The following is a 23,354-nucleotide window of genomic DNA, read 5'->3' as shown; positions in this document are numbered from 1 at the left end:
AGAGGCTAGAACACAGCAAGCTAACTCATTATTTACACAACATTAGTTAGTTACCTCTGAGTCAGAAGTATGGGGGTCACTTATGCCAGCTGTGTTTTGGTTCCTAGCTCTCTCATCCTTTAGAACTCATAAAACTCCGATGCATAAGTCAGAGGTTTATGGGTTTGCATTCACTGCAGAAACTGAAGTACATAATCTATTCTAATGCATCAGTGAAACACTAAGGCAGGGCTGCACTGTGTTGTCTTTCAGATAAGATGTTAAACCAAAGACATTTGAATTCACTGCCCCAGAGGGTTGTGGTGGTGAGAAGTGTTTTAGGTGGAGGTAGATACATTTCTGAAAGTCCGGGAATTTGAGAACTATGAAGAACTGAAACAGAAGAGGCAGCAAATACCAAGCACAGACATATTGAATGGCGGGGCAGGCTTGAAGGCCTGGTGGCCTACTCCTGTTGCCATGCTGTTGGATTCTTAATTCTACCTCAAAGTCAAAGTCAAGTTTATTGTCAGATGCACAAGTACATGTAGTTGTGGGGGCTAAGCACGCAGCCTTGAGGTGCACCTGTGTTGATGGTCAGTGAGGAGGAGATGTTGTTACCAATCCTCACCGATTGAGGTCTGCTGATCAGGAAGTCAAGGATCCAGTTGCAGAGGGAAGTACAGAGGCCCAGGTCTTGAAGTTTGATGATGAGTTTGGATGGGATGACTGTGTTGAACGCCGAGCTGTAGTCGATGAACAACAGCCTAATGTATGTGTTCCTGTTGTCCAGAGATAACCTCTCTTATTACTTTCACATTTCTTTTTGCACTACTTCAGACTGCACTCCGATCTCTGCATCATTCTGTTATTTTGCGCTTGTCGCTGTATTTATTGCTGTATTTATTATTACCATGTTTCCTGTTTACTCTGTAACCTTCTCGCAAGCAAGAAATTTCATTACACCCTGGTATATATGACCATAAACTAAACTAACTAACTAATGTTAAATTAGGCACAGAAAGAGGAAATATTAAGAGGGAAAGGGGGATTAAATTAAAAGATGAATGAAAGAAAGAAAAAGAAAACTCAAGCAAATAAATATGTTAAAGCTGAAGCTTTTAAAATACCCCAACAGTTCACAACCTGAAGCAGTAAGATTTTATACTTTTAATTGTCTGTTTTTGAAATCAAAGACATTGAACAGAGGGACCTTGGGGTCCATGTCCATAGATCCCTCAAGGTTGCCACACAGGTTGATAGGGTTGTTCAGAAGGCGTATGGTGTGTTGGCCTTCATTAGTCGGGGTATTGAGTTCAAGAGCCACGAGGTGATGTTGCAGCTCTATAGAACTCTGGTCAGACCACACTTGGAGTATTGTGTTCAGTTCTGGTTGCCTCATTGTAGAAAGGATGTGGAAGCTTTAGAGAGGGTGCAGAGGAGATTTACCAGGATGCTGCCCGGATTGGAGAGCATGTCTTCTGAGGATAGGTTGAGTGAGCTCGGGCTTTTCTGTTTGGAGAGAAGGAGGATGAGAGGGGACTTGATAGGGGTGTACAAGATGATAAGGGGCATAGATCGAGTGGACACTCAGAGACGTTTTTCCAGTGCGATAATGGCTAACACGAGAGGGCATAATTTTAAGGTGATTAGAGGAAGATACAAGGGGGATGTCAGGGGTAAGTTTTTGACACAGAGAGTGGTGGGTGCATGGAACGCACTGCCTGCAGAGGTTGTGAGGCAGATACATTAGGGACATTTAAGAGTCTCTCAGACACATGAATGATAGAGAAATGGGAGGGCTCTGTGGGAGGGAAGGGTTAGATAGATCTTAGAGCAGGATAAAATGTCGGTACAACATTGTAGACCGAAGGGCCTGTACTGTGCTGCAGTGTTCTATGTTCTATGATTAGCAGTAACTAATTGGCATATAATTAAAGGCATTTTTACACCATCACCTACGTGACTTAGGCGAGTTTTAAGGGGCACTTAATGTGTAAATGGAGCAACTTTGTGAAACACACAGGGAGACAGAATGGGAGGTGCTGTTCTTGCAGGGGTAATGACTGTGTTGTAAATTGCCCGGCAGCTTGTACAGATGGGCAAATACTGGGACATTCCTTCCTCATTACAAGTTGCTGCCCAAGATAACTGAAGATCAGTCTCTGCTGCATGGTATTGATCTCACTCATCAGTGGGCACATGCAGAGGTGCCACCCAGCATGTGCACACTCCCTCTCTTGTCACACGTGGGCTCAGGCACAGCTATAAGTACACTTAGGCTTAGTGCACTCAGGTACAGGTACACAGGTACACTTGCCATCCTGCTTCTTGCCACGATCCTGGCTGTGCTCTGGCCAGTGGTGCAGTAAGAATCCTGAAATGTCGGCCAGAGAGCGCAAGGAACGATTGCTGGGATCAAATGTGTGTGTGCGCAGGGGAAGGGTGACCTAGATGCTCGGTATCCAAGGTATTGTCTCTGCAGTGCCCGAGGCAATGGTCACGTGATGGGTCGACCTGGACAAAGGGTCGACCCAGGTAGGGGCGGAGAGAAGTGAGCAGGGTATAAAAGAGTGAGCGCACCGGTGGTGAGGTCTCTTGGATTTGGGCTCATCGCAGGTTAGATCGTGGACCGATTGCAATGGGGCACTGCAGTTAAATGGGCTCAGGCATGCTCCCGAGATAAGTACCACTTGTTGTAACTTAGCAATACAGGGTGTTGCGTGCAACATGGCATGTGCAAGGCTTATTTCTATCGGATCTGGGAACAATCCTGCTTAACTTTGGCACAACAAGTGGCTCAGGAGCTCCGAAATTAGTTCCTGGTTCCTGGGTCTACCCACATATCCAACCATACGTGTCCCATCTCACCTGTACACCCACCCACACCCATCCCCACCCACACACCCACCACACCTGTCCCATCTCATCTGTACACCCACCCACACCCATCCCCACCCACACACCCACCACACCCATCCCAGAATTAGCAGCATAGCTAACAGTATAACTGAAATTATCTCACAAATTTTGCTGACAGTGCTGGAAAATTAACAATATACTTAAGGCAACAATTTGAAGCTTCTTTACAACCCCAAGTTTCATGTAGGTGAACTTAGAAATATTATCTCTCGTCTAAGTCATTGGTGTTTGCCGTGAATATAGGCCCCCAAGCTCTAATCCCACTCGTCACCACCTGCCATCCCATGTAGCCTGACACTGTTTTCTGTCAGCTAAACCAATTTTCCGTCAATGTCAATGTATTACTCCAAACCCCATGTATTATTTTGCATAAACTGGGAGAAGCTGCTAACTGATGAATTGCCAACAACATGACACATTTTAATAAACGCCTCTTAAAAACTGAATTTGTTAGAGGTTTGCTTTGTGCATTATACCTCCATTTGTCTTTTAAACTGTAGCTGTATACATATGGAAAAGTAAAGAATTTCAAGAAAACTCTGGATTCAGTGAGCATCAGTAAGCTGTTTCTTTTCCCCACACAAATGGCATAGAGAATCTCCTGTAAATGAAAAGCAGAAACACTACGGATACTGGTAATCCCCGAAACAAAAACAGAAAGTGTTTGAAGGAAGCTCGGCAGGTTAGGCAGCATCAACCTGACCTGCTGACTTTTTCCAGCTCTTTCTGTTGTGGCCTCCTGACACTTTCAGTACATTCATCACACTGCCCTGTTCTACTCAAAGACAGGAATTCAAACTCTTGACTACTTTATTGCAACTTAGCAGTGATAGAAAGATGTGGCTCAGAACACAGAATGGTACAGCACAGGAACAGACCCTTTGGCCCACGATGTTGTGCCGAACTAATTAAGCTACAGATAGCTATTTAAACTAATCCCTTCTGCCTGCACATGGTCCATATCCCTCCATCCTCTGCATATCTGTGTGCCTATTTAAGAGTCTGGTAAACCCCTCTATGGTATCTGTTTCCACCACCACCCCTGGCGGCACATTCCAGGCACCCACCACGCTCTGCGTAAAAAACTTGCCCCGCACGTCTCCTTTGAACTTACCCCCTTTCACCTTAAATGCATGCTTTCCAGTATTAGACATTTCTACCCTGGGATAAAGATACTAGCCATCTACTCTATCTGTGGCTCTATAGTTTTATAGACTTCCATCAGCTCTCCCCTCAGCCTCTGCCGCTCCAGATAAAACAACCTTAGTTTGTCCAACCTCTCCTTATAGCTCATACCCTCTAATCTCTCTGAGATGGAAGGTCCTTTGCCTATTGTGCGTCTATCAGCTTTGGAAAGCGTTCTCTTGTTAGTCCCCATCTACCTGTTCATTCTCCATGACTTTCTCCTTTTCCAAGTATTTATCCTTTATCCTTTAAAATGTCTCCTCCACCATCCTCTCAGGACAGATCACAACAACCAAGTACATGAACAATTTTCCTTGTCTCCTACTTTGGTCCATTTGCCAAGTACTTTCAATCCATGTCCCTTGACTGTTGACTGCACTGGCAATTAAAACAGTCTCTCCTCTATTCCAGTTTAGCAAAAAGTTTCATAATTTTGAACATTATTAATTTTCCCCTAATCTTCTCTGCTCTGAAGGGACCAATCCAAGCTTCTCCAGTTTCTTCCTACATCCACAACATACACTGCAGCAACCACCAAGGCACCTTCAACAGTGCCACACAAGCCCAGGATCTCTATCACAGATAAGGACAATGGAGGCTTCACCTACAGATTCCTCTTCGATTCTGACTAATCAACCCAATTGGGATTAAACTGTATGTGCAGGGTTCGGGTCAGTACATATTCTGATCAAAGATTTGTGTCAGATCTTGGAGTACTGTGTGCAGTTCTGGTTGCCACACTATAGGAAGGGTGTGGTTGCACTGGAGAGAGTGCAGAGGAGATTCACCAGGATGTTGCCTGGATGGGAGGCCTTTAGTCATGGGGAGAGATTGGACAGGCTGGGCTTATCTCCCCTGGAGCGAAGGAGGTTGAGGGGTGACCTGATAGAGGTGTATAAAATTGAGAGGCAAGGATAGGGTAGATGATCAAAATCTCTTTCCCATGGTAGGGGTGCCATGGTAAGGCATAGGTTTAAGGTGAGAGGAAGGTGTCTTAAAGGGGATCTGAGGGGTAAGTGTGTTTACACAGAGTGATTGATATCTAGAATGTGCTGCCAGAGGAGGGGAGGTGGTGTAATTGGATGCAATTACTACACTTAAGAGGAATTTTGACACTTGTAAAGGCAAACATAGAAAGATACAGTTCTCATGCGGGCAAATCGGATTGGCGTAGATGGGCAAAAAGGTCAGCATGGACAAGGTGGGCTGAAGGGTCTGTTTCTGTGCTGTACAACTCTGTGACTCTAAACCATTTCAGCTCCACAGTTAATTCAGGTCAAGATGATTTACCCAGTCTTAACATTGGTATTGGTATTGGTTTATTATTGTCAATTGTACCAAAGTACAGTGAAAAACTTGTCTTGCATACCGATCATACAGGTCAATTCAATACACAGTGGGGTTACATCGAGTGCATTGATGTAGTGCAGGTAAAAACAATAACAGTACAAAGTGTCACAGCTACAGAGAAAGTGCAGTGCAATAAGGTGCGAGGTCACAACAAGGTCACATGGTGTTCTTGATCAATGATGGGTGCTTCATCCTCAATGAGGTTAATGGGGTGTTTAAAAATCTTATGCTTTCAAATCTTCTCTGGCCACAGAAGTGGTGCCAAATGACTGGAGGACAGCTCTCAGCTCACCTCCCCCCAAACAGAACAGAGGTAGAATTCCCCTGGTCCTCACCTTTCACCTCACTGGCCTCTGCATCCAGCACATCATCCTTGGTCATTTCCGCCAGTTGCCACGCGATCACACCAATAGTCACACCTTCCCCTCCCCACCCCTACCTGCTTTCCGCAGGGACCACCCTCTCCTTGGCCCCCTGGTTCACTCATCCCTCCTCACCCATCCCTCCCCATCCCTAGGCACTTTCCCCTGTAACCGTAGGAGGTGAAACCCCTGCCCCTACACCTCCTCCCTCACCACCATCCAGGGACTTAAACAGCCCTTCCAGGTGAGACAGAGATCCACCTGCATCTTGTCTAACCTCATCGACTGCATTCGGTGCTCGCAGTGTGGCCTCCTCTCCATCGGCAAGACCAAGCACAGACTCAGTGATTGGTGATCGCTTTGCCGAGCACCTACACTGTCGCAATGGCCACCTTGAGCTCCCGATTACATGCCATTTCAACTCCCTTCCCCGTTCCCACTGACCACAGCCTTCTCCACTGCCGGGGTGAAACCAAAAGCAAGCTAAAGGAACAGCACATCATATTCTACCTGGGAAGTCTACAACCCAATGGTATAAGCACTGAATTCTCCAGTTTCAGGTAATCCTCTCAGCACACCCCCTGCCTTCTTTCCAAATCCCCTGACACACCCCCCCCCACCCCCCACATCAACCCATTCAACTCACTGGGTCCCCCTATCTCCTCCCTCCCTCTGTTCCCATCTGCCACCACCCCTCCCTTATCAGATTCCACCATCTGCAGCCCTTTTATTGCCTCCACCCATCACCTCCCAGCCTCTGTCCCTATCTCCACCCCTCCCTCCCCTACCTGGCTCCATCTGCCAATTAACCCCTCCTCAACTGGATCCACCTATCACCTGCCAGCTCCTGCCTCACCCCTCTCCCTCAACTCTTTGTGGTGGCTATCTCCCCTTTACACTCTCAGTCCTGATGCAAGGTCTCAATCCAAAACGTTGACCATCCCTCTGTCTCCACAGATGCTGCCTGACCCACTGAGATCCTCCAGCAGTTTGTTTGTTTTTCTCTAGATTCCAGCATCTGCAGTCTCCTGTGTCTCCCCTGACTTTTTTGAGCTGGAGGCAAAGTTCAAATCCCACAACAGTAGTTGGTAAAATTAAATTCCCCTCGTTAAATAAATGTGGAACAAAAATCAAACAAGAATGATGGTGACCATGACACTGCTGGATTAGAACATAGAACATAGAACACAGCACAGTATAGGCCCTTCGGCCCACAATGTTGTGCCAACATTTTATCCTGCTCTAAGATCTATCTAACCCTTCCCTCCCACATAGCCCTGTATTTTTCTATCATTCATGTGTCTATCTAAGAGTCTCTTAAATGTCCCTGATGTATCTGCCCCCACAACCTCTGCAGGCAGTGCATTCCACGCACCCACCACTCTCTGTGTGAAAAACGTCCCCCTTATACCTTCCTCCAATCACCTTAAAATTATGTCCCTTCGTGTTAGCCATTGTTGCACTAGGAAAAAGTCTCTGACTGTCCACTCGATCTAAGCCTCTTATCATTCTTGTGAAATATCATCCAGTTCACAGATGTCCTTTGGAAGAAGAAATCTGTCCTCAACGTAAGGTCTACAAGTGACTTAAATGTCCTCTTGAAATGATGTGGCAAGTCATTCAGTTCAAGAGCAAGGGCACTGTTTAGACTAGAGGGTATGAGCTATAAAGAGAGGTTGGACAAACTTGTGTTGTTTACTCTGGAGCGTCCTGATAGTTTATAAAATTATGAGAGGCATTGATAGGGTAGACAATCAGGATCTTCTTCCCAGGGTACAAATGTCAAATACAAATGGCAGTACACTGTTAAGGGCAAGACCCTTAACAGTGTTGAAGAGCAGAGAGACCTTGGGGTGCAAGTCCATGACTCATTGAAAGTGACTACACAGGTAGGTAAAGTGGTTAAGAAGGCTTATGGAATGCTTGCTTTCATTAATCGAGGTATTGAGCAGAGGAGTCGAGAAGTTATGATGCATCTCTATAGAACTCTGGTTAGGCCGCGTTTAGAGTATTTCATGCAATTCTGGTCACCTCACTATAGGAAGGATGTCGAGGCTTTAGAGAGGGTGCAGAGGAGGTTTACTAGGATGCCTGCCTGGATTAGAGGGCATGTGCTATCAGAAGAGGCTGGACAAACTTGGGCTCTTTTCTCTGGAGCAGCGGAGGCTGAGAGGTGATCTGTTGGAAGTGTATAAAGTTATGAGGGGCATAGATAGGGTAGACAAGTAATATCTTTTTCCCATTATTGAGCGATCCAATACCAGAGGGCATGCATTTAAGGTGAGAGGGGGTAGGTTCAGAAGAGACATGAGGGGTACGTTTTTTACTGAGAGAGTGGTGGATGCCTGGAATGCGTTGCCTGATAGGGTGGTGGAGGCAAATTCATTGGGGGCTTTTAAGAGGGGCTTGGATGGGCACATGAATGAGAGGAAAATAGAGGGATATGGGCATTCTGTAGGTAGGAAGGATTAGTTATATCGACACAACATTGTGGGTCGAAGGGCCTGTTCTGTGTTATACTGTTCTATGAAACTAGAGGACATGCATATAAAGTGAGGGGGGAAAGTTTAAAGGAGATGTGCGGGGGGGTTTTTTTTACACAGAGAGCGGTGGGTGCCTGCAACGGGCTGCCAGGTGTGGTGGTGGGAGCAGATACGATAGTGGCATTTAAGAGGCCTTTGATCAGGCACATGAACATGCAGGGAGTGGAGGGATACGGATCACGTGCAGGCAGAAGAGGTCTAGTTTAATTTGGCATTGTGTTCAGCGCAGATATTGTGGACCAAAGGGCCTATTCCAGTGCTGTACTGTTCTATGTTCTATGTTAAGCAGAAATAGGTAATAAATACAGGCCTTGATATCAACGCCCATATCCTACGCATTAACAAATCATCAAATGATAGGTTTGTTTATACCCTCCTGGTAGGTTGTAGTCACGCATTTCTTGGTAAATCTATTTTTCAGTGCCTCTACAACTTCTCTATAGTATGACAGCCATAATTGTACTCTGTACTCTAAGTGTGGTCTGACCAAAATTCAACACAGGTTCAGCATAACTTCTCTATGTTTCACATCTGTCCCTTTAGAAATAAATCCCAGTGCTTGGTTTGCTTTCTTTATGCCCTCATTAACCAACTTCTAGTGATTTGTATATTTGTACTCCTGGATTCCTTTGCACCTCTGCCCCATTGAATTCTATTTCTGAAGTAATACATGTTCTCATTACTTTTCCTACCAGAGTGCAATAACTCACACTTAACCATGTTGAAATTCATTTACCAGCCACATCATTTTTCTGCAAGTTTATTGGTGAAATGTGTTGCAATCCTCTTAAGTATTGACCACTGTGTCCCCAAAACCCCCTCACACCCCAAATTTAGAAATCGTTATCAAGAAACTTATTCCTGGTTGGTAGCTCAATATAGTCCTTGTTTGTACTGTGTCCCAGTGAAGGTTTATTAAACTCATGAGGGGCAGAGATAAGGTGAATGCACACAGTCTTTTTCTCAGGGTGGTGTCTTAAACTGGAGCGCATCGGCTTAAGGTGAGAGGGGAAAGATTTAAAAGGGGTCTGAGAGGCAACTTTTTCACAGAGGGCAGTAGGTATATGGAATGAGCTGCCGGAGGAAGTGGTAGAGAATTACAACATATAAAAGACATTTAGACAGGTGAATGGAAAGGTTTAGAGGGATATGGGCCAAAAACAGGGACTAGCTCTTGGTCAGCATAGACGAGTTGGGCCGAAGGGCCTGTTTCTGTGCTGTAGAACTCTATGACTCTATGAGTGGTGAGAACAAAATTGTACTTTGTCTCTGAAATCCATTGCACTGATTTAAACGGAACGAATTTCAGAGGCAGAGAATTGTGCACTGATGCTGATACATGGCAATTTTACTGCTTTTGTTGGGGGTGATTTTTCAGGCAGTGTTTTTGGTTTCAAAATCAGACTTTCATGTAAATTATGGACCACAGAGGTCTCAATGTTGATTCTTCCTCTCACTGACTGTTCCCTTTTATGCTACTCTGGCTTTTGTCTTAAAGCCATACTTCCCTTTTAAATCTTCGCTCTCTCACCTTAAAACTATGTCCTCTAGTTTTAGACTCCCCTACCCTGGAAAAAAGACTGTGACCATCCACCTTATCTGTGCCCCTTATTGATTTTATGGTTCCCAGAGCACAAAATGTGTTTGTACCTGAGATTCAGGCAAGTTATCTTGCTGGTCTTTTTTTCTCATCAACTCTGTGGAGAGGGGTAATTCAGCCCATCATTTGTCCTTCTGGCTCTGATAGAACCACTCTTTCCCCAATCTTCTCTCCCTGAGGCATCTATCCAATCTCTCTTGAAAGACACTAATGAATCTCACTCCACTGCCTTTCATTCTGCACTTTCCATAACATGATGCTACATAAAGAAACAGAGTCATAGGGCACTGAAACAGGCCCTTCGGCCCAACTCGTCCATGCTGACCAAGATGCCTACCTGAGCTAGTCCTATTTGCCTGCATTTGGCCCATATTGGTAATTGGTTTATTATTGTCACATGCTCCAAGATACAGTGAAAAGCTTTTGTTTGCATGCCATCCAGACAGATCATTCCATACATAAGTACTTTGATGTAGTAGAAAAGGAAAAACACTAACAGAATGCAGAATGACGTGTTACAGTTACAGAGAAAGTGCAATGCAGGCAGAAAGTAAGGTGTAAGGGCCATGACCAGGTAGGTCGGGAGATCAAAAGTTCACCTTTCTCGTGCAAGAGGTCCGTTCAAGAGTCTTAAGTGGGATAGAAACTGTCCTTGAGCCTGGTGATACCTGTTCTCAAGCTTTTGTATCTTCTGCCTGATGGAAGTGGGGAGAAGAGAGAATGTCCGGGGTGGAAGGGGTTCCTTGGTTATGTTGGCTGCTTTCCCAAGGCAGCGGGAAGTGTGCAAGGGAGGATGGTTTTCGTGGTGGACTGGGCTGTGTCCACAACTCTCTGTAATTTCTTGTGGTCTTGGGCAGAGTAGTTACCATACCAGGCCGTGATGCATCCTCCCTCTAAACCTTTGCTATCCACATACCAAATAAATATCCTCATCTCCCCTCTGGCTCATTTTGTCATTTATCCAAAGTCTGTGTTCTCCAGAGATGATGCCTTCTTCCAGTAACTTATGGTACCGTTCACTGTGAGTCACAGAGACTGAAGCTGAAATGGCAAATGGTACGTTTCCAAAATCTGTAATTCTGGAAATAATTCCAAGAAGTTTCACAAAAGATGGAGACATTCTGGTGAAAAGAACCTACAAAAGTATCCTAGCATTTCCTCAACATATCCCAGTATGCGTTTAGTAGAATTAATTACTTCTGAAGCTCAAGCGCTGTTGATTAGATAAATTGGTAAACTAGTTTATTATTGTCACATGTACTGAGGTAAAGTGAAAAACTTTGTTTTGTATGCCATCCATACAGATCACTTCATCACAACAGCGCATTGAGGTAGTACAGGGGAAAACAATAACAGAATGCAGAATATAGCGTTACAGCTACAGAGAAAATGCAGTGAAGGCAGACAATAAGGTGCAAGGTCATAATGTGGTAGATTGTGAGCTCAAGAGTCCATCTTATTGTGCTAGGGGACCATCCAATAGCCTTATAAGGTGTACAAGATGATAAGAGGTATAGATCGAGTGGACAGTCAGAGACTTTTTCCCAGGGCGACAATGGCTAACACAAGGGGACATAATTTTAAGGTGATTGGAGGAAGATATAAGGAGAATGTCAGGGGTAAGTTTTTTTACACAGAGAGTGGTGGGTGTGTGGAACGCACTGCCGGCAGAGGTTTGGGGGCAGATACATTAGGGACATTTAAGAGACTCCTGGATAGACACACGAATGATAGAAAAATAGGGGGCTATGTGGGAGGGAAGGGTTAGATAGATCTTAGAGCAGGATAAAATGTCAGCACAACATTGTGGGCCAAAGGGCCTGTACTGTGCTGTAGTGTTCTATGTTCTATGTTCTTATAACAGTGGTATAGAAGCTGTCCTTGTAAAGCTAAGGGCAGTGAGAAAGCTAGACCACTCCAAAAATCGTAGGTTCAAACCCTTCTCCAGTGACTCAAGAACAAGATTTGATTGACTGCATCTTCAGTGCAGTCCTGGAGGGAGTGGGGGAAGCACGTCTGTCTTTCAAAGGAAAAAATGGTTTGGGAGCTTGTCTGCCATCCTGGATTCAATTCCAAAGTGAAAATGGAGGTGGGGTGATTGGGTGAATGTGGGGAATTCTCTCTTGTCCAGACCAACATTGATCTCTCTGCCAGCCCAACCTAAAGCTGATTATTTGCTCACTTATCTCAATAGCTCTTTGTGAAATTCTTGTGTGAACAAATTGCCTTCAGTATTATAGTAACTAACTTTCATAAGGTACTAATTTACACTTTGTGGTAATCTGAACACATGACATCAGTCAAACAAGTTGGACAGACAAGATAGAATGAATGAACTCCTTCCATGCTGTGAATTCAGGCATCAAAATGGAGGACCCCTGGATCCAGTCTGGCTATAGTAGAGTCTGTTCAAAATTCCCTCCAGTTTGATCCTCAGTACCATAAACCACTCCATTTTGGTACAAATATCACATTGACCATCCTCAGGCTTGTGAGTGCAAATCCTCGTAAAACTGGAGGCACTCTCTAAATATGTTCTACATTCAAAATAAAGAAACTATATTCCTTATCATCCCATTATCATTAATTCTGTCATAATTTATTTCATTTGTTTATTAATGGGCCAGAAATTGCTGGAAAATACACAGAGTATACAAAGCCTTTCTCTGACTGTAACTTGTGATAAGAATGTCTTACTGATGTCCCCAAAGAATAATCTATCTACTGTTGTATTCAATTCCCCTAGAAATAAATGATAATGTTCCGCTAACTTTCTTCATTCCTTGCAGAATATGCACCAGGACACCCAGATTACACAATATCTCAGAGCTCTTCAATCTCTCTCTACTTTGATAAGACACTTTATTCATTTTTCCTGAGAAAATGGACAAATGTTTTCTCACATTATGTTTCACTTACTTACCCTATATTACCCTATCTGTTTCCTCTTTTATCCTCTTCACAATTTATTCTCCTACTTATTTTCATGTCATCGGAAAATTTAAAATCAAAGACCCTACCCACCCTGGACATTCTCTCTTCTCCCCCCTCCCATCAGGCAGAAGATACAAAAGCCTGAAAGCACGTACCACCAGGCTCAAGGACAGCTTCTTCCCATTGCTATAAGACTATTGAACGGTTCCCTAGTACAATGAGATGGACTCTTGACCTTACAATGTATCTCGTTATGACCTTGCAGCTTATCGTCTACCTGCACTGCACTTTCTCTGTAGCTGTGACACTTTATTCGGCATTCTGTTATTGTTTTACCTTGTACTACCTCAATGCACTGTGTAATGAATAGTATGCAAGACAAGTTTTTCACTGTACCTTAGTGCATGTGACAAATAAACCAAATCCAAATTTAGCAAGCATATCTTTGTTGCCTTCATTTATATCAATTTTGTTTCCTGTTAGCCAGGCCAATACCACATCATCAGCTGTTACATAGAACACAGAACAGTATAGCACAGGAATAGGCCCTTCAGCCCACCATGTCTGTGCTGAACACGATTCCAAATTAAACTAAACCTGTCTGCCTGCACGTGATCCATATCCCTCCATTCCCTGCATGTTCATGTGACTGTCTAATGTCTCTCAAATGCCACTATCACATCTGGTTCCACCACCACCCCTGGCAGCCCATTCCAGGCACCCACCACAAACTGTGTAAAAAAACTTGCCCCACACATCTCCTTTAAACTTTCGCCCTCTCACCTTAAATACACGTCTTCTAGGATTTGACAATTTTCTACCCTGAGAAAAAGAGTGTGACCACCTCCTCAATCTATACCTCTCATAATTTTATGCAACTCTATCTGGTTGTCCCTCAGCTTCCAACACTCCAGAGAAAACAATCGAAGTTTGTCCATCCTTTCCTTATAACTCATACTCTAATCCAGGCATCATCCTGATAAACCTCTCCTACACCCTCTCCAAAGCCTCCACATCCTTTCTGTAATGGGGCGACCAGAACTGCACACAATATTTCCTTTGTGGCCTAACCAAAGTTTTATACAGCTGCAACATGACTTCCTGACTCTTATACTTAATACCCCGACCAATGAAGGCAAGCATGCCATATGCCTTCTTTACCACCCTATCTATTTGTGTTGCCACTTTCAGGGAGCTGTGGACTTGCACCCCAAGATCCCCCTGTACATCAATACACCTAAGGGTCCTGCCATTTACTGTATGCTTTCCTCTCACATTTGACCTTCCAAAGTGCAACACCTCACACTTTTCCACAATAACCTTTGATGTAGAACCTTATCAAATATCCACTGAAAATTTAAGTAGTACATCCGCCAGTTTTCCTTTAAATATGGCACATGCAACATGGTAAGGTAGAAAGTTAGGGAAAGAGTTCCAGAGATTTGGGTCTTGGCACAGTTGCCAATTGTGGAGCAAAGCAGGGATGATCAAAAAGCCAGAATTAAAGGACTGCAGAAATCTCAGAAGGTTGGAAGACTGGAGGAAGTTATAGAGACAGGGAGGGTTGAGATCATGGAGGAGTCTGGAATCAAGAGTGAGAAGTTTAAAACTGAGGCAATGAATAAATGGGAACCATGGTAGTTTGGTGAGTACAGGGGCAATGAGTGAAAGGGGCAGTGGAACATTGGGCAAACAACTCTGTTAATGATAATAGTAACAGTCTGAATGTGAAACTTAACTTTTCTGGTCTAAAAAGAGAACAGAAACTATAACGTTTCACACTGGTAAATGAAAAATTGTTCTGATATTAATTATTCCAACATTAATCCAAACATAGAACAGTACAGCAAGGAACAGGCCCTCCAGCCCACAATGTCTGTGCCAACCATGATACCAACCTAAACTAATCTCATCTGCCTGCACATGGTCCATATCCCTCTATTCCCTGCCTGTTCATTTGTCTAATATCTAAATGCCTCTTAAACTTTGCTGTCATATTTGATTCTATCACTGACACCGTTCTAGGCACCTATCACTCTCTGTGTAAAAAAACTTGTCTTGCAAATCTCCTTTAAACTTTCCCCCTCTCACTTTAAACCTATGCCTCTAATATTTTACATTTATACCCTGGGAAAGTGACTCTGACCATCTACCCCTTTTCACCTTCCTAATTTCTTAAGTTCTTTCCTTCTTCCTTATTATTCCTCTAAGGCCTTGTCTAATTTCAGCTTCCTATACCTTACAAATACTTCCTTTTTCTTTTTGATTAATCTTACAATATTGCTTGTCATCCAAAGCTCCCAAACCTTTCCATCCTTATCTTTCAAGCTCATGGGAACATGCTGGTCCTGAACTCCAGCCAGCTGCTCTTTAAAACACTCCCAAATGTCAGCTGTGGATTTATCCTTGAACAACTGTTCCCAATTTACTTTCTCCAGGTCCTACCTAATACTTTTGTAATTAGCCTTCCCTTAATTTAGCACTTTCACCTGAGGACCAGTTTTATCCTGATCCATAACTATGTTAAAACTTATTGAGTTATGGTCACTATTCCCAAAGTGCTCCCCCATTGAAACTTTGATCATCTGATCAGGCTTATTCCCCCATATAAGATCCAGTTGAACCCCTTCCCCAGTTGAACTGTCTACATATTCTTTCAAGAAACCTTCCTGGATTCACATAACAAATTCTGTGCCACCTAAGCCTCTGGTACTAATAGAATCCCAGTCAATGTTGGGGAAGTTAAAATCACCCACTACAATAGATGTTGTTTTCACATCTTTCCATGATCTACCTGCATATCAGTTGCTCTTGCTTTCATTGGCAATTGGGAGGTCTGTAGTATAACCCCATCATAGTGATTGCACCCTTCTTATTCCTGAGTTGAACCCACATAGATTTGCTGGGTGAGCCCTCCAAATGACATTCTTCCTAATTACAAATGCAACTCTTCTCCCCCCACTCCTTTTACATCCCTCTCTGCCACACTAGTTTAACCCTCCTGAGTAGCAGCAGTGAACCTCTCAACAAGGAGATTATTGCCCCTCCAGTTTAGGCGCAACCTGTCCTTCTTGTACGAGTTCCCACCTGCCCTGGAAGAGACCCCAATGATCCAGTTATCCAAATGCTCCCTCCTAAACCAGCTCTATTGCCAACTATACAGTACCTCCTTCCTAACTTGTATGTGGCACAGGGAGTAGTCCCAAGATTATAACCCTAGAGGTCCTGCTTTTTAACGATAGAACTAGGGGACATAGCCTCAATATTCGGAGAAATGGATTTAGGATGGAGATGAGGAGAAATTGCTTTTCCCAGAGAGTAGTGAATCTGTGGAATTCTCTGCCCAGGGAAGCAGTAGAGGCTACCTCATTTAGTATATTTAAGACAGTTGTTTTGCACTCATTACTGCATTTCTTGCTGTATTTATTATGCCATGTACACTGTTTAATCTGTGAGCTTCATGTGAGCAAAGAATTTCATTGCACCCTTGTGTACATGACAATCAGGGTCAGAATCAGGTTTATTATCACTGATGTACATATGTCGTGAAATTTGTTGTTTTGTGGCAGCAGTACAGTTCAAGACACAAAAATTACTATAAATTGCAAAAGTAAATAAACAGTGCAAAAAAAGAGGTAGTGTTCATAGGTTCATGGACCGTTCAGAAATCTGATGGCAGAGGCGAAGAAGCTGTTCCTGAATCATTGAGTGTGGGTTTTCAGGCTCCTGTACCTCCTCCCCGATGGTAGTACCGAGAGAAGGGCATGTCCTGGATGGTGAGGATCCTTAGTGATGGATGCCACCTGCTTGAGGCACCTCCTCTTGATGATATCCTCAATGGTGGGGAGGGGTGTGCCCGTGATGGAGCTGGCTGAGTCTACAACCCTCTGTAGCCTCTTGCAACCCTATGCACTGGAGCCTCCATAGCAGGCATTAGTGATGCACTAGTCTGAATCTGAATCTGACTATAGGGTCCCCTACCACTACTATTCCTTTTTTCCCTCACTGCATTTCTCTTTCTGTTCCTGATCTGAGTCTAATTCATCTAATTTCCTTCCCTGTAAATCTCCTGCCCAGCATCTTAAATGTCATTGGCTTACAAGATGAACCTTTAAATGTTTTGGTGATATAAAGGGGCGCTGTTATTAACATCCATTTCAGGAGTTTATAACTAATACAGTTATAAATGAATGGAGCAGTAAAGATAAGATCTCTTTATTAGTCGCATGTACATCGAAACACACAGTGAAATGCATCTTTTGCGTAGACTGCTCAGGGGGCAGCCCGCAAGTGTCGCCACGCTTCCGGTGCCAACATAGCATGCCCACAACTTCCTAACCCGTAAGTCTTTGGAATGTGGGAGGAAACCGGAGCACATGGAGGAGACCCACGCAGACACGAATGTACAAACTCCTTACAGACAGTGGCCGGAATTGAACCCAGGTCGCTGGGGCTGTAAAGCATTACGCTAACCACTACACTACCATGCCTGCCCCAATTCACTACACTCATCAATGAGATATCCCACTCCAGCAATAATAGGACCATCTTTCAACAGTATCCTAGCAATGATAAATAGTTCAGTCAGACTTACATATTAATTGCAATATCACGCTATGGGGGCTGTTATTGGTATTGGTATTGGCATTGGTTTATTATTGTCACTTGTACTGAGGTACAGTGAAAAACTTGTCTTGCATACTGATCGTACAGGTCAATTCATTACACAGTGCAGTTACATTGAGTTAGTACGAAGTACATTGATGTAGTACGGGTAAAAACAATAACAGTACAGAGTAAAGTGTCACAGCTACAGAGAAAGTGCAGTGCAATAAGGTGCAAGGTCACAACAAGAAAGATCGTGAAGTCATAGTCCATCTCATCGTATAAGGGAACCGTTCAATAGTCTTATCACAGTGGGGTAGAAGCTTTCCTTAAGTCTGGTGGTACGTGCCCTCTTCTACCCAATGGAAGAAGAAAATACCAAGGAGAATAATGACCTGCTGAGCATTTACTATGTATTTTACTTTATGAAGGCGATTGAAAAGTCCTGTCCATTCAGCTGGGTGAAAGTACACTGGTTGTAAGAAGCTTATTTTGGTGCACTAAGTTCTTTGAAGTCCACACTGGGACTGGTTCATTATAATTCTAAAAATGGCAGGGCTTTTTGTGTTAACTTAATGGCAGGTTTCCCGAGGAGATTTCTTTTTATAAAGTGTGCATATTTTACAGAGAGATTCTCTTAGGCAACGTTTCAACTTCGGGACACCCTCAAAGCAACAATCCACCAAATTATTTCTAATAAGCCAATTATTCTCTTAAATCAAACACTCGTGTATTTTCATAATCGTGGAAAATTTATTATTGCGGTTCATTTTCTCAACCATTACCAATGACAGCTTTGATAAATTACAGGTTCGGAGGTGGTGGGTGTGTTGAAACAAGCCATGTATATCCTTCAATAACCCGGGAACACTAGCCAAACAGAGGGAGTATACTAACAAAGGCTGATAAAGTGTTTTTGGCTCCATTACAAGGGGTATATGATTACCATATGATCAGGAGTTGCCGGTGTGAGTGCGCGCTGAAGTTTGCTTCATTTAATGGACCTAGTTTAGGAGACTTGTTCAGGCGCGGAGGCAAGCGACCCTCTTTTTTCCTACCACTTCTCTCTCTCCAAATCAGCTGTCTCTCAGGCGAATTCGTTCCTTCCTATTGCACACCTGTGAGAATTCACCATCAGAACATCTCAGAATAGACTGGGACCGATCCGAGCAACTCAAAGGTATGGCTGGCGTCCAGGGCTGATTAATTCAAAGCTTCATTTGATTGGGATTGTTGTTTTGTGTGTGGGATAGAACCTTTGTCTCTGATTTTTTGACTGGTTTGTTCGCAGTCCTTAACTCGACAAACTTTGTTGAGTCTCCACATTCCCCAGAGAAATGAATTGACAAGATGTGTTTTATTGCAACAATAATTTGCGAGTTAAAATGTTTATTATTAACCCTTCCCTGCGCGGCTTGGTTCTAAGTTTACATGTGTTCATTGTGCAGACGATTTTTATCCACATTTTGGTTTGAATGGCGTTGTTTCTGGAGATATTGTTGAAACTGTGTCTTTAAAAAAAAGTCCTAACTGTAACGGTGCATGTAGCAAAACTGACCTTGCAACTCTGCTGCAGTATCCCCAGGGTTTTAAGTGGTTGAATAAAACTATAACTGATTAGTCTGTGTTAGAACTGGGGTCACTGACCACACTAATTTGAATTGCTGGACATGCACTGAAGGGTTCAGCAATCACGTGGGATAAATTACTGCTTCTAGGAGTACTGTACTTTTAAATCACTGTCATTATCTCTCCTGAGGTTTCTTTTGACTGTTTTTCTGAAATGCCTATTTCAAGAGGGCTGTGCATGGGGATGGGGGAGATGGCGATTAAAATGCAAATGTGTTGGGAGTGCATTCCATTCATAAAGTCGAGACAAAAAGCTTATAACGTGGCAGCCTCTGGTGATGTCATGCTGAAATTGTGCTTCTACACTGTACCAAAGCGGGGGACTGTGGACTGGGAGGGGAGGGGGGATAGTTCAATGCAAAAACCCTTCCTTTCATTTTAGTTTTCTTGTGAATGGAAACTGGTGATCAGATTCCCAAGAGAGCTGGTGAATGACACTGTGGAAGAACAGGTTATGGGGTCATAGATACAGCACAGAAACAGGCCCTTCTGCCCATTGGGTCTGTACTAACCATCAATCATCTATTTACACCAATCTCACTTTTCATTATTACGTCAATGCGCTGTTGTAATGAAATGATCTGTATGGGTGGCATGCTAGACAAAGCTTTTCACTGTACTGTGGTGATAAGAGATATCTTTATTAGTCACATGTACATCAAAACACACAGTGAAATGCATCTTTTGCATAGAGTGTGCTAGATGCAGCCCGCAAGTGTAGCCACGCTTCCGGCGCCAACATAGCGTTCCCACAACTTCCTAACCTGTACATCTTTGGAATGTGGGAGGAAACCGGAACACCCGGAGGAAACCCACACAGTCACGGGGAGAATGTACAAACTCCTCACAGACAGCGGCCGGAATTGAACCTGGATCACTGGCGCTGTAATAGCGTGATGCTAACCGCTACACTACCGGGCTGCCCAATTTACCAATTTAATTCTCCCCACATTCCCATCAACTCCTCTCAGAATCTACTGATCACCTACACACCAGGGGCAACTTACAGTGCCCGATTAACCTACCAACCTGCATGTCTTTGGGGTGTGGGAGGGAACTGGAGCACTGGGAGGAAACCCACCCAGTCACAGGGAGAGCGTGCAAACTCCTCACCCAAGGTCAGGGTTGAACCCGGGTTTCTGGTGCTGCGAGGCACAGCTCTACGACCTGCAGCACTCTGCATTCCACTTGTTGTACCCTCTACAGAGGTCGATGAATTAATTCTGCTTTTAATTCACTTCCTTTGATGTGGTCCAATAGTCCAGATGTACACTGGGAAATGTCTAGACTATGGACAATGATCAAGACCAGGAACACGGTTCTAACTGGGCACTCAGTGGAGTGGGAATTATGGTGGAAGGGGCGGCGTGTGACTCCATCTGGGAAAGGGGACTGCATGGGTTGTGCTGGCAGAGACTGATGGGCTTAATGGCCTCTTCCTATGCTTCATCAATTAGCATTGGTTACTGATGCGTGGGTCAAAGATAGGCCTGAGGTGAAAAGTGATGGTTTGAGACCTAGTTTCAGTACACGGTCGAGTCTAATACCGAGGGAGTGCCACACTACTGGAATTAAAAGCACAGAAACAGCCCCTTCGGCCCATCTCTTCCATGTCAATCAAGTTGCCTACCTGAGCTAGTCCCATTTGCCCCATATCCCTCTAAACCTTTCTTATCCATGTACCGGTCCAAATGTCTCGTAAGCGTTGTAATTGTAGCCATCTCTACTGCTTCCTCCAGTAGCACTTCCACAGACCTGCCACCCTCTGCCCCTCGTCCCCTTTAAATCTTTCCCCCTCCCTGTAAATCTATGCTCTCTATTTTTATAATTCCCTACCCTTGGAAAAAGACTGTCACAATCTATCTTACCTATGCCACTCATGATTTTATAAACCTCTGCGAGATCACTCCTCAGTCTTTTACGCTCCAGAGAAAAAAGCACCAGCCTGTTCAGCTTCTCCTTAGAACTCAAGCCCTCCAGTCCTGGTAGCATCCTTGTGAATGTTCATTACATCCTTTCCAACTTCGTGACGTCCTTCCTGTACCTGGGTGACCAGAACTGCGCACAACACTCCAAGTGCGGTCTCACCAACGTCTTGTACAGTTGTAACATGGAGCTCCAACTCTTGTACTCAATGCCCTGCCCAATGAAGTCACGTCCACCAAATGCCTTCTTCACCACCCTGTCTACCTGCGTTGCCAAATTAAACTTCCGTCAATTTTGGTAGGTATAAGATGTCTCTTGAAGAAGATCAGGAGAGTTTTTGGCACAGTCGCAGCTGTAGAATGGCGCTATAGAAGGCTATTTGGTCCATATGTCTCTGCTAACTCTCTCTATTCAGGTCTTTCCCCTTTTTAAACTATAAGACAAAGGAGCAGAAGGCCATTCGACCCATCGAGTCTGCTCCGCCATTCTATCATGAGCTGATCCATTCTCCCATTTGGCCCCACTCCTCCGCCTCCTCACCATAACCTTTGATGCCCTGGCTACTCAGATACCTATCAATCTCTGCCTTAAATACACCCAATGACTTTGCCTCCACAGCCACCCATGGCAACAAATTCCACAGATTCACCACTCTCTGGCTAAAGAAATTTCTCCTCATCTCTGTTCTGAATGGGCGCCCTTCAATCCTGAAGTTGTTCACAGAACCTCCCAATTAATTCCCTTTCAGGGAATAATTCAACACCTCTTTTGCATCTACTTCCATTCACTCTTTCAAGTGATGCTTTCAAAGTCAGAATGAGTTGCTGTAGAACATTTCTATCCCCATGTTACCTCTTGTTCTTTTGCCAGCTGCTGAATCAGTATCCTTTCATGATCCAACTGCCCTGACAATGAAAACCATTTTTCCTCATTTATTGTCAAAGCTCTTCAAGATGTTGAGCATCTTTCAAATCTTGCTTTAACATCTCTGTTCTGAGAAGCAGTACTCCAGTTTCTCCAGTCGCTTCATGTAGTTGAGGTTCCTCAATGTTACTATTTCCAGTAAGTGTCCCCATCCTATCCAAGCCTTTGAGGTTCTTCCTAGAGTGTGCTCAGAATAGAACAAAATATTCCATCAGGAGCCAAGATTACCATGGCCACGATTAAACAGGATTAAACATGAGTAAAGATTGTTTAACACTGGCAAATGAGAGAGGATTAGAGACAGTGCAGCTGAGGTTAGTGGGGTCTTGTTTTGCCCAACCGGTTCTGTTGCCCTGGCAATGCATCACAAGCTTTTCTATGAACTCCATACTGCTGGTTTAAGTACCCTTATCTTTCCTCTATGGACTCAAGGGGGCACAGCGGGTAGAGCCGCTGCCTCACAGCACCAGAGGCCATGGTTCGATTCTGACCTCGGGTCCGGTCTGTGTGGAGTTTGCATGTTCTCCCTGTGACTGTGTGGGTTTCCCCGGGTGCTCCGGTTTCCTCCCTCATCCTAAAAACGTGCAGGTTAATTGGCCGCCATAAATTACCCCTGGCTTGTATGTGAGTGGTGGAATCTGGTGGGAGTTGATGAGAATGTGGGAAGAATTAATCCCCCCAAAAAATGGGGATTAATGTAGGGTTGGTGTAAGTTGATGGTCAGTGTGGACTTAGGCAGAACGTGCTGTATCTCTCTGACCTTGACTCTGCTGGTCTGGAAGAGTCCCCTTCTCTGTGAAGAGGTCGCTGACTCTGGGCGGAGAGAAGCACTGGCGCCTGGGCAGTTGGATCGTTTCTGCTGGCACTCGTCCCACTGACAATGGGCAGCAGCAGATTGCCTGCTCAAGGTAAGATATCTTTATTAGTCACATGTACATCGAAACACACAGTGAACTGCATCTTTTGCGTAGAGTGTTCTGGGGGCAGCCCGCAGGTGTTGCCACGTTTTCGGCGCCAACATAGCACGCCCACAACTTCCTAACCTGTACGTCTTTGGAATGTGGGAGGAAACCGGAGCACCTGGAGGAAACCCACACAGACACGGGGAGAACATACAAACTCCTTACAGATGGTAGCCAGAATTGAACCTGGGTCGCTGGCGCTGTAATAGCGTTACACTAACCGCTACATTACCGTACCTACCCTGAGCGTGGGCTGAGGCAGGCAGGGTCCATCGTTACTGCCGTCCTCACCGTGTGCTTCCCCCATTCCTGCCACTGACCTTTGGTCTTGGCTCCGAATTGGTGGGCAGTGGGGGGTAGTGTTGGGTGAAGTGGAGCCCTCTGCAAATGCAACATACTTGACAGCTGCAGTGCTCGATGAGTCGGGATCCTG

The 23,354-nt window shown here is 44.4% G+C and overlaps 1 protein-coding gene across 1 annotated transcript in view; it reads left to right on the top strand.

The window, feature by feature from the left end:
• The first annotated feature begins 18,431 nt into the window (after positions 1-18,431).
• The window catches only part of dcn (decorin), a 78,798-nt gene continuing 73,875 nt past the window's right edge, over positions 18,432-23,354 (top strand). The window contains exon 1 of the mRNA XM_052030277.1: positions 18,432-18,660. The gene's annotated coding sequence lies outside the window, so the exon portion shown is untranslated. The remainder of the gene's footprint in view (positions 18,661-23,354) is intronic.

Source organism: Pristis pectinata, chromosome 15 (assembly GCF_009764475.1).
Source record: "Pristis pectinata isolate sPriPec2 chromosome 15, sPriPec2.1.pri, whole genome shotgun sequence".
Lineage (NCBI taxonomy): Eukaryota > Metazoa > Chordata > Chondrichthyes > Rhinopristiformes > Pristidae > Pristis > Pristis pectinata.
Note: the sequence above shows the minus strand (reverse complement) of the source record. Positions and strands in the feature narration are given on the sequence as shown.